Source organism: Girardinichthys multiradiatus, chromosome 22 (assembly GCF_021462225.1).
Source record: "Girardinichthys multiradiatus isolate DD_20200921_A chromosome 22, DD_fGirMul_XY1, whole genome shotgun sequence".
NCBI lineage: Eukaryota > Metazoa > Chordata > Actinopteri > Cyprinodontiformes > Goodeidae > Girardinichthys > Girardinichthys multiradiatus.
The window spans coordinates 15,662,643-15,681,340 of record NC_061814.1 but is presented as its reverse complement, the minus strand read 5'-3'; the positions used below and the strand labels follow the sequence as shown (position 1 = coordinate 15,681,340).

The 18,698-nt window shown below is 38.8% G+C and overlaps 1 long non-coding RNA gene across 1 annotated transcript; it reads right to left on the bottom strand.

The window, feature by feature from the left end:
• Window positions 1-7,028: 7,028 nt before the first annotated feature.
• LOC124858674 lies at window positions 7,029-8,052 on the bottom strand. The gene is made up of 3 exons (XR_007035900.1): window positions 7,978-8,052; window positions 7,362-7,666; window positions 7,029-7,293 (listed from the first exon to the last, which is right to left on the bottom strand). It is a non-coding gene; the product is annotated as an uncharacterized LOC124858674 (long non-coding RNA).
• Between the last annotated feature and the right edge of the window lie 10,646 nt (window positions 8,053-18,698).

Sequence of the window (18,698 nt, the reverse complement as noted above, 5' to 3'; positions counted from 1 at the left end):
TCTCCTCCTCTTCTTCTTCCTCCGAGAAAGACCGGGTCCTGAAAGACCCGCCGCATTATCATGCCATTAAACATTTAAACAAAACACTGAAACTATATGAAAGATTAAGGCTGCATAAAAATAATTAAGGATTATAGCAATGAAAAATGCATGCTCGGTGTAACCTAGGAGTTCATGATATGAACAATACAATATTAATGATCTGGAGTGAAGGACTGTGCATGCAGTTCTGCAACCTCATTAGAAGGAATGTGGGGGAAAAAGCTGTGAGCTACAGATAGCAGATACACTGACTGTTTACAGGATGACAAAACAAACAGAGGTAATGAATCTGTGCAGTGTAATAACGGCTGCACATGCGCGAGTGCGTGGGTTTAGAGGTGATACCCTGCACAAATCCAAGAGAATGAAGGCGAGCAGCAGACAATAGATGCATGCATTTTTGCATAGAGTGAATGGAGAGTTGTTTTTTGCAGCATAAAACTAAAATGCATGTCTATCACTATGCAGGCGTTTGCAAGGAAGGTAATTTCTAATGCAAGTCAAATAGCAAGGATATATTCAAGAGCGCAGAAATTAGAAAGCAGCAATACCTCAAATTACATTACCATGAACAGACTCCATTTCTTTCACCGAATTACAGCAGCGTGAACAGCCTCATATATCTTTTATGTGCGTGGCCATTTTTCCCTTTTAGAGTAAGTGCGCTCATTTCTCGCGGGGGACACGGATATTTTACCAGTGTTTTAATTATGGGAGCGGAGAAGCTTCGGGGGCCGGCACGCTGATGAGGTTTCCCCACATCGTTGGTTTTCAACAATGACAGCTCTTTGACACATTTTCAGGTCATTCCGGGCTGAATGAAATCCAAATGAAACCCATCGCCTATTGGAATGAGGTATCAATAATTGGCGCCGTAGCGCCGACAAGGCCGCGACTTTTCAGAGTTTGTCAGATCTGACCTTTGCTAAAACCGCGGGATTAGTGGCCATTCGTAACAATAGTGGAAAGTCACTGAGGCCGCGGATTATGCAAACATTTTATATTTAACACAGTTAAAGTTTCAAACTGTCAGACGTTCAGTAAGACTAAAATAGATTCAATTCCTGATGAAGTACAGTGATAACACAAAATGTTAGAATTTGAGCAATAAAACTAGTCAGTCAGTCAGTCAGTCAGTCATTTTCTACCGCTTATTCCATAGTGGGTCACGGGGGAGCTGGTGCCTATCTCCAGCAGTCTATGGGCGAGAGGCAGGGTACACCCTGGACAGGTCACCAGTCCATCGCAGGGCAACACACATACAACCATGCACACACTCATTCATACACCTAAGGTCAATTTAGAGTGACCAATTAACCTAACAGGCATGTCTTTGGACTGTGGGAGGAAGCCAGAGTACCCGGTGAGAACCCACGCATGCACGCGGAGAACATGCAAACTCCATGCAGAAAGATCCCCGGCCAGGAGTCAAACCCAGGACCTTCTTGCTGCAAGGCAACAGTGCTACCAACTGCGCCACCGTGCAGCCCTAATAAAACTAGTGTAATATTTTATTTTTTATATATTTCGGGGTAAAAATTATGCCAGTTTGACTCAACTGAATTTTGTTCAATTCGATTTTATAGTATTGTTTCACTCAAATTGATTGATTTAATTGGTCAAATAAATAGACGTTGTTTTACACTGATTTAAGCTTTAGGCATAAAGGTAAACATCTAAATATATACATATATATATATATATATATATATATATATATATATATATATATATATATATATATATATATATATATATATATACATATAGTATATAGGTATACATATAGTATATAGGTATACATATAGTATATAGGACGTCACCTTACATCTTGTAGGCTAATTTAAAAGTTTTACTTTTATAGTAACCTGAAGTACTAACTGTAAAACATGTAAATTCAGATTAATGCCAAATAGACCCGATTAAAAACTGTTTCACAGATACAGTCATTGTGCACACAAACAGATTTTATGAATACAGAAGATCCCCTCTGTCACAATCACACTACTGCAGCAGTACAAATGGATCTAAATACTCATCTGGGTCCCTCTTAATTGAAGCAATATTTGCAGAAATGAAAACAAACGCAAGGAGAGCTCAGCAGCTGATTGGCCACTCTCTTTAGTTTAGATTAAAATAGTTTTATTAACTAATTCAAAAATATCCTGATGTGATCCTGATGTCCAATCAACCATCTACTATTAATTACTTTGTACAGCTTTCTTTCACACTAATGGCATGCTAGGTCAGCTAAGTCACTGCTTACACCTCCACTAAGAGGGTGTGACTTGAGCGTATTTTGATCCACAAAAAGCACCTTGACTGTTTCTTTGATCATATCCTCAGATTTTTACTCCCATGTTAAAAAGGAACTAAGAATTGGCTTGTGATCAAGGCAAGAGACAGTGCTAAAATAGTAATACACTTCTAAATGCCAGGGTTAAGAAGCTATGCTTGCTAGTAATAGCACTGTTACTCGGTTAGCTAAAGTTGGATGCTAACCCATATTCTTGCAATAACACTAAAACTTTCTCCATGTCAAGCCTTATGACCCTTGTTGAAATTAAAATAACCCTTCTGTTCCCTGCTGGACACCACATATGATGAATGAGAATAGCTTACTGTTGACAGGTACCCCTGCTACATCACTCTTTGATTTATTTAAAAGAAATGTGTCTGTAGACTGTGTGGGATTCTTGTTAAAAATACCATGTTGTGCCAGCAGGAGATGATAAGATTGACATTATATTATGACTCAAAAGAAAAAGATTCAGAGCATGGCTAAAGCAATCCTAGGCTAAGATTCTCAGTCATTAACTTCTTAATTGAAGTGTATTGGAGTTAGAACAAACCAAAGAACAGAGACATCATGTGCAAAGAGAGTCTTTCTGTCATGGTTTTTATTAATCTCTCAATATCTAGAGTTAAAAGTTTACTTCAAACCATTTTTCATAGTTTATATTTTCTACAAATAAATCGTGTTAGTGTAAACAGGCACTAAATCCATATCTCCACTTACAATCTTATTAATTGTTTTAATGATTTTTGTTGATGAAATATAATAAATATTAACAATTGCATTACAAACCAATGTTTTGATAATGATAATAATTTCAATGGGTAACATTTAATACTTTCCTAAATTCATTTTTATAGCGTGCAAACCTCTTATCTATGATGGAATGAAAGTTTCAAATTGTCAGATAGTCAAGCAGTGTCTGATGAGGTTAGGCATTTTATGTTATTGCCCAATAAACTGAACTGCCTCCCACAAATTCCTATAACTGAATGAACATATTCATGTTTATCGCAAATGTTAACTTCATACTAGTAGTTTAAAGACTAAGACATTTCTTGGTAATATTTTAAAACAAATGGCACATCAGGATTTATCCTTTTTGCAAACACACATTTGTGCGCACATTGAAGTGCTGCTGTCAGTCCTTTTTTCCCCACATTAGCACCGGTGAGAGCTCACTGCAGATTATAACTGCAGATTCGGCTGCTATTATGAATTCAAATACATCCTCCCGTGATTGAAGGGAGCCATTACAATAAGTCACGGGCTGTTGCTGATAATGGCACAAGGCAAGCACGGCTGTCAGCCGCGTCCTGACAGGATATTGAACGAAGGTGAAAAGTTAACGAAATGATCAAATAGCCAACCAACCCCCCCACATGCTCCCCTCAGGTGTCCCCGTGACACCTGAGGGGAGCATTCTAAAACAAGAATGAAGGGCGATATGGGCCTTTGTGCATTAAGATCACATTTATTTTAAAATGAATACACTTTATACATAGTGACACATTCAGTAAGGTTTTGCTTCATGTTCTAAACTAATGAATATACTTCAAATCTTTCTGCTGCGGACACAGAGGGGCAGCAGCAGCCTAATCATCTGAGCCCCTCAGCTCCTTGGCATAATTTTATTGCCAGGTGAACCACAGTAACACAGTTGTTTAGTTTAGGGGTAAAATGAAGGAATAAGGACAAACATTTGGCTTCAGGTGTTGGTTTTATTTGCTTGAAAATGTTCACTGTGATTTAGATGTTTAACTCTGTCATTGGTAAACATTAGAGATGACTGATTTCTTGGGGCAATACAGCAACCCCCCCCCCCCCCCCTTTCCGCTTTTGTTTTAACAGAGGGGAAAAAATGAAAGTTTATCTAAAGAATGACTGTGCTCCCTGCTCTGTGTTGTTGTGGAGTAGTTTTATGCTAATGTATTTGTGTGTATGTGTGTGTGTGTGTGTGCCTTGTGGAGTCGTTCTGCAGGGAGAAATGATAGTCGCATTAACCCTTCAACTCTTATTTCATGGCTGCCTCGTTAAGAAGCTTGCCGATTTAATTACCAGCGATGGAGGCTGGGGAAGGTACAAGGCCCCGTGTCGCCGTGTAATTGGAAGCATTTCTCTTTACACCCAACTTAACATTTTCCACCTATCTCTAATTGTTGACTACAATTCACACTCATTAATAAGGAGAATTATGTAATTTTCAAAACAGGACTTGGGTGTGGATATTGAACAAGAGACCGATAATTCCTGCAGACTTGCAGTCACATTCAGGGAGTCTACACTACACGGTCTGTGCTGCTGCATATAAGCAAAGCTATGATTAAAGCACTTTTGAATAGCTGCCCTTGTGTTTACATTGCATTAGTAATGGTGACTCCAAGTGGCCTTACAGTGTGGTCCTTTGTGGTATATTTTAGTCAGTTTAATCATTTACAAATTAGTGTGCTGTACAAATTAGAGTATTGTGCACTGTGTTTTAGACTGTTAAATCACATAGAAACAACAGAGCTATGACCTCCCATACAGTAAGCTATATTTGCTAAATTACAAGATCAGTTTCCTCTGAATGATCATGGTTAGATTGAAGTGAGATATGAATAGCAGAAAATTGGCGTCTTTCCAACATGGGGTTTAACAAATATTATAGAATTTTTCATTTAAAAAAAGGTGAAGGTGTGGAAAATAGTTTCTTATGTGCTCTTGATCATCATTATTTTTTGGCTCTTTTTATTTAGGCAGTCAGTTTGTGCTTACCTGTAACATATACCTATAAAATACCACTTGTACTACATGTTATTTTAAAAGTATAGTGTTAGAGGGCTCTGGAAGAGCTTTAATACACATACAAAAGTGTTTGCACCTTTTTGAAGTAGTTCAGACTGAGCCAGTTCAAAGCTATATGGGCCCTGTAAAAGAATTTGATTTGTCTGTTTTCCAGCTAACATCAGTTTTTAGAGCTCAACTAATATTTCTTTCAAATTAGCTATGTCCAAACATTTATGTTGTATCAGTTGGGGTTGTGAAAACGGGCAATAGGGCTTATCACCCAGGGCATCATCTTGTCAAGGGGGAACAAGCACCCAAAAGAAAAATATCATGCAGTCTGTCAGTTGCACTATGTGTTGTGCACACTTGTATCAAAATAAGTTCATACACAATTACTGGATTATTATGATAAAGTTGATATTTGTGCTGCAGTTTCCAATTCAGCGTTAGATCAAAAAGATAAATCTCAGGTTTAAGCTGGACTGCATAATTTCAATGTTGAAATCTAAAATACTTTGACTGGTCAAACCTAAAGTGGGTTATCCTAAACTACATACATATATTGTGCAAAAAGTAAAAACAATTAAAGATAGAATTTACAGGGGTTTTTTGACATTAGGACCAGCTTGGATTAAAGCACTTGTAAAAACAGCTGCAAAATAATATAGTCAGTATCAATAATTTTTCACAAATTACATATTTACTGATATTTGTGTAGCCTTTACTCTGTAAAAATCAAAATTCAGATTCTTTGTTTTCTCAGGGCCCAAAGGACTTGCCCGGGGCACTTTTCATGAAACAACCACAACTGTGATTATACATCTAACGAATGTAAGCCACACACAATGTATAGCGTGTGAATCTGACTGCTTGAATCTGACTGCCTTTGAGTTTACGAGTGTATTTTTAGACATATTTTGTAGAAATAATTTTTGTACTTATAAAAGTTCTGAGCACCAAAGTTTATACCAGCTGAGTAATGGAAATGATCTATCCCAGAATACCTCGATCTCCAAATTCTCCTTTTAAAAGAATGCATCTAGATCATATCTGTGAACTCAAAATATTACTCTTGATGTTGACATACTTAAAAAACATTTTATCCTTACTTGTCTTTTGCAGTTTTGGGTATTACACCATTTAGAAATATGAAGCATAAAAACAGCTAGGTTCAACAACAAAATAATGAACAAACCACTGATGTATTGCTCTAACAAAAAGTGTACATTTTTTTAAAACATTTTTTAAAGTGGAATCATAATATTTTGGTGTATATATTGTGGTGATTACAAAAGTAAAACTAAAAAGTATTTTGGCTACAAATCTATTACAGCATATAGTCAGAGCCTCTCAATAACAAATGCTACTCTAAAATTAAACTTATCCATTGTTAAAACAGCCACATGCTAAACCAGTTACACTAAGAAGTGCCCCTGTACAGCTTAAAAGTTTATAACAATTACATAAATAAAAAATGCATCTCTTTATCATCTAACTGAACTATTAGTTGTAAAGAGTTAAAATCATGCTGTTTTTGGGATTAGCAAACATCCGTTTAAGTTTGTCTTTATTATCACAAGATGACCGAGTCTTATCAAAATAAATTATTTTCACCATAACAGCGAATCGTGTTATAATTGCCTATTCCTATTGTAAACCTGATGTGACAATAGGAGTACTTATACAGGCCCCTGCAGACCTGGAGGCCCTCTGTAGCTGTGTAGTTTGCCTATGCCTTAGGCTAGCTCTCTCTTAGCCTTTATCCTGTCTGTTTTACCTCCCTGTTCTCATTCCTTTTCTCTCCTACACGCTGAACATCTAGCTTTTCCAGTTTGCTCTCACATGTCTTCTCTCCCCTGTTTTAATCACCACTCAGTAACCCACGACAATTGTTTGAATGGTAATTTTTAATAGGCTGCACTTCATTTGCTCTTTTTAAAAATTGGTTTGCGTCGACAGCAAACAACTGCGACGGTCTCTGTCTGGAATAGAGAAATCAGACACGGTGACAGTTGCAGCGATGCGAGGGCCAGACCCTGTTGTAAATGAAGTCCTCAGCCGCAAGACTCCATTAAACCGTCACAATGTGATACCAATCTGCAACTTTATTATTGCCGAGCCCACTGCCCCCTCTTCTTTCTGCTCCATCAGTGCTGCTTCCACACTAGCCACAGCCATACTTCATCCTGCATTATCAGAAAACACAGTCATTAAAAAGCATTTGACCTTTTCGCAGCGAGTATTGAGAAATTACCTTTCCTGTTTGGTTCCTCCCCCCCCATCCTCCAACTCCCCAGCTTGTTGGACGAATAAATCACTTCGTAGCAAATTGTAATGCAACTCCTCCTTTTTTTTTTCTCTGAACAGCACTGGCTTGGCTCTGCTTCGACAACGCCCGAGGAGATACAGCCATAATTAAATGTTACATCTGCCAATTGTTTCATGGTGACAATGAGGAAGGAGGGTACGAGTGGGGAACAGTGACAGAGGAGAGCAGAAGACAAGTGGAGGTGAGACAATTCTCCTTGGTGGATGGTTTGAAAAGAAGATTGCAGAGGCCTGGGACACGTAAGAAGAGGAGACACTTAAGCAAAAACAGACAGAAAAAACTAATCTTGGCCTGACATTGAGCATGCTGTTTCAGCATTACAGTCCATATTGAGCTGATCTGTCTGAGTGTGTGAATGTATGTTCATATCAGTGTGCAAGTGTGTATGAACCAGACAGATAAAGTGTGAGAAGTGTACCAGTACATCCCAACACTGTGAAACCCTGTATCTCAGACATCTTGGCCTCTCTGCCGTCTACTGCTACTCACTGATACAGAGGTCTCACTAGAAACAACATAAGTTTACATGCTTTAAACTTACTTCCTCACAATGCGTCTCATCATGTGCCCCGAATATGATCTCTTGGGCCTTTACCACCATCCTCCAAATGTGTACCTGCACAAATGCACAACATTAAATTAGCAAACACTTAGCACCGCCCCTCATCTACAGAGCAAGCTTTGTTTACCCCTGGCGAAATGAAAACTGAGATAGGAGGTGCTCTGGTTGTTCATATCACCCTGTGAGCAATTAGCAAACTGCACAGGGGGTGGAGGAAAAACACACACACCATCTCACATGACACAGTCTTTTTAGTCATTTGATTTCAGCCAACTGAGAATGCATGTTTGAATATATTTGTTTCCATTGGATTATTTTGGGTCTTTACCATCTTCTTTTTAGATGTAAAAAGATTAAAAAGAGTACAGAAATAAAAGGATAGCAGTAATTAAATCAAGTTCTCACTTATTTGCTGTATTAGTCTTGTATTAGATTATATTTGCCTTAGAGATCTTGCCATCAACCTGGCAGCCTAGATTCTATTCTATTCTATTCTATTCTATTCTATTCTATTCTATTCTATTCTATTCTATTCTATTCTATTCTATTAGCAGTTATTATAGAGTCATGTAGAGTCTTCTTTAGCAAAAAGAAACTAAACCGAACTGTTCATAGTAACAAACAGCTTGCAGATCCAATGTGATCAGTTTCAATTGACTAATTTTTTAATATTAGTGATATAGCAAAACATTTATATTCAGGTGAGTCAAACCTTAACTATTCCTATTGCTTGTTGCTACGTTTGGTGGAAATAACTGGAATCTTTGATTTGGGATAAATAAAGTATAACAGTTGGTCACTGTAACATACTTTTGGTGTTCAGTTGTAGGAAACAAGTAGCAGGTGATACTGTAAAGACTAATTGTAATCTATATTCAGTAATTTTGAACATAAACTAGATGTCCCTTATACTTTGTTCACCCCTTTTACATTACTCTAAACTGTGCTGAATCAACAAGAGGAGCAGCAATGAATAAATCTTGGTCTGGTTCGTGGAATAAACCCACTCCTATATGCCCCGGGGCAGAAATGCATTTCCATAACAGCGATAAATTGGATTTAACGGCAAATCACGGCCAACAATAGTTGAGGGCTATAAAAGCTGTTGTCCCTCCCACCCTACAGCAAGGACCTACAAAGAACGCCATGTGCGTTTAGGTGTAAGCACGTCGCCTTGTTGGTTAAGTGGTCTTGTCTCGATTAAGGTATGAAATCGTCCTGACTGTAAGCACCTTCCTTTTCCAGCCGTGACTTGTTATCCATTTAGCTGAAGAGAATCTATGGTGGAGGGGGTGTGATGGATGAATGCCATCGCAGAGTGAACCTGAGCAAGCGCTGCAGGCCAGACTCGATCCACAACGATCTGTTATACACTTGTGGCTCAGCCCTACACTGCTACTTTTTTACAGAATTACTCAAATGGAATAAAGAATATTCCAACGCTTTGAAACAGTAGTTCTGAATCTGTAAACTTGTTTGGCAATTATTACTTCATTTATGGATTTTCTTTCCTATTTAAAGCCAGTTAAGAATGTGAATTTTCCTGAGCTTCAGGAGTTTGTTGTATTCACTTGAACAAATTCCACCAAATTGCAGCTAATTGAGGGTCCCTGCACAGTTTAAACGGGATGGATCTTATGTTAGAAAAGCCGAGAGCTCAGAGGATAAGTTTTTCTGAGAAGTAAACAGAGAAATCAGCTAAACAAACACAAGCACACTCACACCCGAATACACACACCTCCCACCGACGGTGATAACAAACAGTGATTAGCATGTGAATAACAACACAGACGGGGTGTAAGCAAGCAGATGCCTGTTTCTCTGTTAGCCATGTTTATTAGCCTACTGTCTTAATATCTTTGTTTTGGTGGATTTGTGTCTGCAGTACTACTTCCTCCTCTGCCCCCCAACACACACACCCGAGGCCACCCTGTAAAACACAAACTCCTCCTAAAGCCGATTCCTGCCTTTTTTTTTACCAGCAAAATAAATACACAATCAAACAACACTAAGCTAATTCCCTCCCTTGCTGAAGCTTATTCACAGACACACTCCCTCACACACATGCATACACCTCGTCTGATTTCCTGGGGCCGTGGTGCTGGCAGGGAGTGTGTTGTAGCACCAACAGAGCTCTGTGTTTGGGGTAATTGCTCTCTCTGTCTTAGTATGGAAATCTGCAAATGTGTGACAGGGCCAGATAGCTTCCTCCAATGTTGGTCTGATCCTGCCTCTAGGCCCGCAGCCAAACTATTTTATCTCTTAATGCATTAGAGTGATCTTCCAATTAGCCCACGCTTATAATACTCCCCCCATTCTTGGTGGCTGCCTGCTTTGGGCTGCAGGGAGACGGGAAGCTGCAAGCATATAAGCGTGAGCCTGTGTAAATGTGTGCGCGATTGGGGGGGTGGGGGGTGAGTGGCCCGAGATGGTGGTCGGGTGGGGTTGGCTACCAGGAAAAGTGAAGTGGAGAGGATGCGGTGTATGTGAGGGGCGGGGTGCTGGTGGGTGCTGGTGATAGTTCTGCTTGAGAGGTGAAATGAGGTGCTTATTGTGCACGTTGTGGGGGTTGCGCCGTTAGTCCGGGGCTCCTGTTGTAAAGTTTGCTGATAAGGGGAACCCGGCCCTTGAGCATCCATTCTCCTCGGTGTATTAGCGCTGCCTTATCAGGGGCCCAGATAAAAACCGGCTTGCCATTTGCCTTCGGTGGAATTAAGCCCTCCTTCTCCTCCTCCTTCACCTCCTCTTCCTCCCTCCTCCTCCTTGTCTGCCTTGGCTAACCGGGCGGGCTGCGATTAACCTCGACACTGTCCAATATCCTCTGCAGACTCCCAACTGCAGATTAGCTACTATTAGTTATGACCAACTAAATTAACCACCACCGCTTCCCTGAGAGAGACGAGGAAGGACGGAGTGGGAGACAGAAGGAGGAAGGGAGGATGGAGGGAGGTTGAATGGAAAGGTAGACGCAAGCAGAGGGAGGCTGATGGAAAGTGGGTAAGAAGTAAATGATGGAGAAAGAGACACCAATAGGCCTTCTTCTGCACACTCTGAAGTGGCTTATTTTGCATTGCACACTGTATGGCAATGCGTATTTCAAGCCATGTGCTCGCTTCTTACAGTGATCTCACAGTGCTGAGATGAAATGTGAGTACATCGCAGTCCCAAGTTTAATCTCGGCTGGATTTTAGAAGTGGTTTACTGGGGCAGTAGCGGAGTTTTTAATGACTTGTTATTTTGCAAACACTGATATTTTTTTATGTAGTATTTTTATATAGATAACAAAGATACACCTTTTTAAAAAATTGTCATAGACCCACCTTACCCTCAACCCCAAGCACATCATACTTTAATTCCATGCCCTACGGACCCTCTGTTTTTGGTGTATTTTAGTGACTTTATTACATAAATCCATACAAGCCTGTCATAGCTACTATGACATTTCTAGAAAGAATGTTGTGTTTAAGAAGCTTTTTTCAAAGGACAGTTGCAAAAGTACTGAATGAATAAACTTTTTTCATGTGGATAAAGCCTGAAAGCCTTGACGTTGATGTGTACCTAATTATCAATCTATTGTAATTTGCAGGCATAAAGGAAACTTCTGTGGGTAGGGCACCAAAACTGGCTCTAGCCCAAGGGGCCACATTCTCCTAAAGCTGGCCCTGCTTCTATAACAGTTTTAAAGCAGAAATAACTCCGCTTTTAAACCAAATTATTAATCTGTCCTGTTTGCAAAATAAGATGTAAATTTAAAGTGCATTTACATGTGCAGGTTCAGGCTGAAGCTTTAGTTATCACCACAGATATTTCACATGTGCTCCCTCATTATTTTCCTAATATGATTTCACTTGATTACATTTTAAATTATAGGGCGTCTCTGCTGAGTCTGCTACCCCCGAGACCTGATCCCGGATAAAGCGGAAGATGACGAGTATGAGTACGAGAAACTATAACCACTGTGTCAGGCGGACTGATCTCAAACTTTCCCTTTAAGCAAAATATCTAATTCACAGCAGTCTCTGTGCTGTTATGAAGAGCATGGAATGAAAATCCAGTTTTCTAAAACTGCTAACTGGCACAAATCTTCTGTAATCTGTGATCTGTAAATGTCAGAGCAAGAAATATTTCCAAACTGCTGGCACTTCTTTAATTATTTCTTCTTGCCTGTGTATGCACAATCCAATTAAGCACATACTACGCCTTCAGTGAAAACATCACTGGAATGCATTGTATTCCTAAAACAAATTGTATATAAAACGTTTTGGGGAAGTTTTAATAGAGCATATATTTTGTAAAATTAATATTTAAAAAGAAAAATCAAATTTATTTTTTTATTCAAAGAAAAATAAATTTTTGCATGAACCAAGACTTGCAAGTCTTGGTTCATGCAAAAACTGTTTCTGTGAGTGGGAGATAAATACAGGACACACACACACACACACACACACACACACACACACACACACACACACACACAAACACACACATGCACACAAGCTTACATCCTACAAACACTCTCACAGTCACTCCCTGCCCTGCTAAGTCTTAGGATTATATCTAGTCTAGGATCATATCTGGGCATATTGACATGAAATATGATGTTGATGAGGTAACTTAGACGTGACTGATGGAGCCTCCAAGCTTGTTTTCTATCCTCTCAGTGCCCCCTTTAAAATCTTGCCTTTTTATTCCTGCATCACTAAATAATTATTGCCTTGCCATATACACAAGCAACCCTGCAGAAAAAACTAAAAAGTTCTCAGCAGGTTTACTTATTTGGAAAGGCAACCTAAATAATTAGAAACAGATATTATATTTACCCAATGTGGAGTTTCATCTTCCTGCTATTTATTTTTTCAAAGACGAGATTGACTGTACCGGCTGTTCGTTTAATTAGATATTTAATATTCAACAATAACATTTCCAAACTATTTGACATTTAGTTGTTAAATAAGAAAAAAATCTAATTAATGTATTTATTTATTTTCATGAAAAAAATCTAATCATCACAAATTGTTCATAAACACTTTAGAGATAATGCACTTTGTATTCTGTCGAGCACATAGCTGTGTCACATATTAATGAAAAATCACATCCCAAGCCATAATGTTTATAACATACCCTTCTTGTATTTTATGTTTGCAATGCAGCGGTGAGTCTGGTTCCCAGAGATTGCATGCTGACAGTATGTCTTTCCCAAACACATCTTCTTTCCTCCTACTGCAGGCTTCTGGGTGACAGTTTTGTACTTAGCTGTCTCCCAGAAGCCTCTGGTGTTGGGATGATGCCATTGAAAATGCTCCCTGTAATTTTAATAAGGAACTAGTGGACTTCAAAGGACTTGAGAACATGTCATGGTTGTTGCACTTCACTGTGTTAAAAAAAAAAAAGCAACTGAAGTACAAAGCTGCGGGCTCACCCTCTCTCTTCCTCTTCCTCACCAGCTCTGTCCTCCCACCACTGTCAAACACAATATAAATGCCTGTTTATCTCCGTGCAAAATTAAGAGTGTGAAATTAGAACATGTAGAATTAACTAAGAAACCCTGCTTTTGCCATAAAAGGGAAAATGCCTCAGGAGACAAGAGAGGAAGTGAGAGACAGAGAGAGAGAGAAAAGGCAGGGAAAAAAGGACAGAAAATAATAAAAAAATAAAAGTCATGAAAGACTCACAGATATCTAGAATAATCACACTTCCCTGCTGTGTGGTGGACACACTTATTCTGACAGGGCCTAAAGCTTGACAGAACACAAACTTTAAGTATAGAGCAAATTGCAGCCCCTGTGTGTACAAAGGGATTTTTTAGGGTCGAGTGTTGTTCTAAGCTAAGGGTAATTATGTTTGGGTCAAATTTACTGCATTGGTTATGGCTTGGCCTTGAGTTACAATAATGGTAAATTTGGTGAAGGCACTCTATTTACACACTTATATAGTATACAATGCCTTGCGAAGGTATTCAAATGTCTTAAATTCTTTTCACATTTTGTACTCAATTAAATTTGTTTTACAAAGCACATTTTAAAAATAATTCTTGTTGACCAAAGTAGTGTACAAAATCAAGGGAGGTAAAAGGGAACGCATAAGAAACAGATGTGAAAGAGTAAAATGATTGATGGATATCCAAATTCAATCATGACAAAAAAGATAAGGGATGTATAAAGACAAGTAAAATGGACTCAAATGCAATGGAGCAAGTGTAGGTTTTAAGTCTGGTTTTAAAATACTCAGTGTGAGTATATAATAACACACAAATATCTAAATCATATTCATTTTTAGAGTATCCTGTCCTGCTGGATGGTAAACCTCCACCCAAGTCTCAAATCTTTTGCTGCCTTAACAGAAAGAAATGCATTGCCACAGCATTATGCTGCCACCACCATGTTTTACAGTGGGGATGTTCTATTCAGGGTGATGTAAAGTGTTAGATTTTTACACAGTAAATATGGCTGTTTTAAATTGACATTGCTTCTGAGTGTATATGGTCCCACTTGCACCACATAAATAAGTGTTGAATTTACACTTTCACGAGTAGAAAAAATGTGCACTAAATTGAGTAAATATTTTATACTAACCAACACTGGTTTAATTTAATTAATTTTATTTAATGAAGTTTAATAAAATTAGCCAAGCAGGCAGAATTGCTCTATAAAGCATTATGATTTACAAAAAATAATAAACAATTATTATTTACAAAAATAATTTTCTGTAAAGAATGAATAAATTAATTTAAAAAATTTGAACGTTTATATAGTGACACTGTATATCATTAACAATAATAACAACTTTGGTGTTAATTGCCCATTTTTGTGATTTATAACTTAGTCTTCCTGAGTGAAAACTTATTTCTATGCAAGTTATTCTGAAAACCAAATCTGCGTTGCAATGTAGTTAATCACTTTAAATGGCAACTAAAATATAAATAATTGATAGATAGATAGATAGATAGATAGATAGATAGATAGATAGATAGATAGATAGATAGATAGATAGATAGATAGATAGATAGATAGATAGATAGATAGATAGATAGATAGATAGATAGATAGATAGATAGATAGATAGATAGATAGATAGATAGATAGATAGATAGATAGATAGATAGATAGATAGATAGATAGATAGATAGATAGATAGATAGATGATAGATAGATGCAAACTTTGCATGCAAATTTTTTGCTTTCACTTTGCTTAACTAAGGTAAAACACACACAGAGACACAAGATCCTGAAGATATATGACAACATGCCAACAACAGCCCTTGTGTTATTTCATTCAACAACTGCTTTGGCCAACAAAAAGGCCTCTGGCATTGCAAGTCAGCCAGCCAGACCTCCCTACCTGCCCTTCTCTCACCAACCCTCTACCTCATCATCTGCTACAGTCAGGAATAACTAGTCAGACTCAGTGTGGCTTTACTCACTCCCATAATGTCTCCTCGCATTGCCCCACTTCCACTTTAAGAGAATGAGTAATCAACACACCGGTAGCCATTTTCAGACTGTCAGTCAAGTTCAGGAGTCTGCCATGCTATCAGTCTTCTAACCGTCACCAAACCCTCGTTGCTTTCCTTCCCTTCCTCTAATACCAATTTAAATTGTTCAACATGCCTTTTCTCCCACTTCCATTATTCAAAAGATCATAATAGTTTTCCCTGTGCCCAAAGCACAAAAAATCAATTATTTCCCCACAAAGACTTGAAAGTACTTAGCGCGGGCCTGCGAGGGGAAAAGCTGTGGGTTATATCAAATTGAAACTGCACTCATTACACAGGCACACAATTAGTTACCTCTGGTCTGCCTGCCGCTCTTTAATTTCCGACACGGCATATCTGTATTATAACAGAAACAAGCATGCAAATGCTATTGTTGGGGATTTAGAGAAATCAATAGGACGGCTGGCGAGAGGCGTTTGGTGGCGCTGTCACTCAAAATCTGCTGCCGGCGACTGATAAAGGTCTGAATTCAAATTAGCGCCAAAGCTGGCCAGTAACATCAGAAGTGACATCCGAAATAAAAGGGACGGCTTCATGATATATGTAATTATTCCCCTCACATTTGTGCTGGATTTTTTTCTTCACTCTCCCTCCTCTTTTCTGCTATCCCTCATTCTCTCTTTCTGCTCATTGTGTGTACTTGTGTAACTGTGTTTTGCATAAAGGGATTAGGAGTGCCTTAATGAGAAACTGTAATTGTTTTTTTCAGCCTCTCTCCATGGATATGTTCACGTGTGTATATCTCTGGGCATATACGTCAGAGAGACAAGCTGGAAGAATATTATGAACGAATATGGCCTTTTCTTTAAAGAAAATGGCAAATAAATACAGGACTGCAATAATGTGCTTCTTCTCTTCCATATCAGAGACTTATTGTTCTGAGAGCAAAGAACCTGGGCGAAAGCCACATTACAAAACGTAATACAATACAATAATGTGCCAAGGAGTGATATCGAACAATGGAAATAAACTCAGCCACAGCTTACAGGTTTTCCAAATACCTAATTATGACTTTCATTTAAATTTAAGTTTTACCAAACTTTTTCTTTATTGTGTTTCTTAAATTTCAGGAAATGCTTTTATTGGTAACTTTTTTCTATCCATCCTACTGTTTTTTTTTTTTTTTTTTGTATCTCTGCTTAATCCTATTCTGAATTGCAGGGGTAATAGGCTGATCCATAGTTTATGCGACATTATCACTTATCTACATACTGTTGCTACCTGCCCGCCTGGTGTGTGTGCACTTTAATGAGACATTATCCTCATCATCCACTACAGAAGAAGCCAGCTTGTGAAAACAGGGGATGATTTAAACCTGGGTGAGTAACAGGAAGATCTGACAAACAGGAGAATCAGACAAACACTGAATGAAAACAAGGAGTATATATGTATACTGAGGAGGGTGATAACTAAATGAGAACCAGGTGTGAGGCAGCACAAAGCGGAGGAGAACTAGTTGGAGAGAAAAGCTCAACCAAAAAAAAAAAAACAAACAAAAAAAAAAAACATAAAGAAAACACAAACAGGTGTGGGTTTGCAACTTCCTCATATCTTATATATTCAGTTTAGGTCATTGTGTACCTGAAATGACTACATGTTAATTTGGTAAAGAAATCTCTTTATGTTACAGTAAACATTCTCTACCAGCAAGATGTTCACAGTTCCTTTAGTTCTATCAGGGGGTAATTACTGTAGTTTAAGTGCATGGGTATGAAAGGGGGGTACAAATTGGTAAAGAAAGATGAGACATCATGTGACACAACTCATCATTAAAAATATTACTGATCCTATTAAATTTTAATCGAGGTAAATTTATTAACTTTGTGAAAAATATCCTAGTTAAATGTATATTTTGTGCCACCTGTTTGAAAAGGAGGCAGCAGGAAAATTAGGAACTTCCGCTGCATGATTTCACGAAAAAATGTTTTCAAAAGTAAAAAAACTCACAAATATATATTCCTTCATAATAAATATCACAAGGCGTAATGAGGACTGACGCTAGACAGTGAGAAAAATAGGAAACACCGATGATCAATCAGTCTTACCTCTTTAGAAAGGTGCTTTTAATCTGACAAACGAGTCTCATTGGAACGCATGTTCTAATTTATTGAATATGACTGTATATTACACAGCAATTGGATTTTAAAGTCAGTCTCGCCAGTACGTTAAAGTAATATATTGGGTCCATATCTTAACTTATGGGGGTGAGATAAGGATGTTGGTGGGTAGGGGTGGTGTCTTTGACCCGTTAAGGAGGAAATATCATGGTTGTAGCTTTTAACCTGGCACTACAATGTTCCTGGAATCCACCTCCATCCTCTCCACCCTTCTACCCCTCTTTCCATATTGGGATGCTCACTTTAGAAGAGTAGAGCCATCAGCCTTGTTTCTGCCTTGTCCCAAAACAAAGCCCTCTGCTCTGGGTTGGGCCCAAATGAAGTGGGGCAAAGTATGTAGGGGAGGGGGAAGAGAATGTGCCCTTTGTTCCCCCTGCCCTTTTCTCTCTGTCTCCCTATATCCTGCCTCCCACCTACTCCCACCCCTGCTAGTTCTCTAACACTGAAGGGAATGATAAGGGAGGGTGGGATTCTAGGGGTTTGGCTGGTTCATTCAGCATCGGTTAAACGTTTTCACAGCGGCACAATGCCGGGGTGGAGTAGGCAGGTGCAAGCCAACCAGAGCCAGTAAGGGGGGAAGAGAGAGATAGAGAGGAAGAGAACAACAGGTTGACCTAGAATGGACCATCATCATGTAGCACCATTAACCCCCAGAGACCCCCACACTCTCTGTCTTTCTTGCTCTCTCGTTTGTTTCCTCCTCTGTCTATCGCTCACTCGCCAGTGTACACAAGCTAGCTGCCCTGGCACTTGTGATACCACCTAGAGATAAACACAAACAGCCCAAAACATACAGGCAGAGTACATACGGTCACACCTCAGAGGCACAGTCGCACTCATTATACATAGATGGCTAGTCAAGTGCAAGTAAAACACACATTCACGTACGCACTCGCACCAACAACAGAGTGGGCATATAATATGTTAAATTACACATGCTAAGATAAGCACTTATGTCATAATATAGGCACACTCAAGCATACACACACACACACACACACACACACACACACACACACACACACACACACACACACACACACACACATACACACACACACACACTCACTGGCTTTCTTCAGATCCAACCA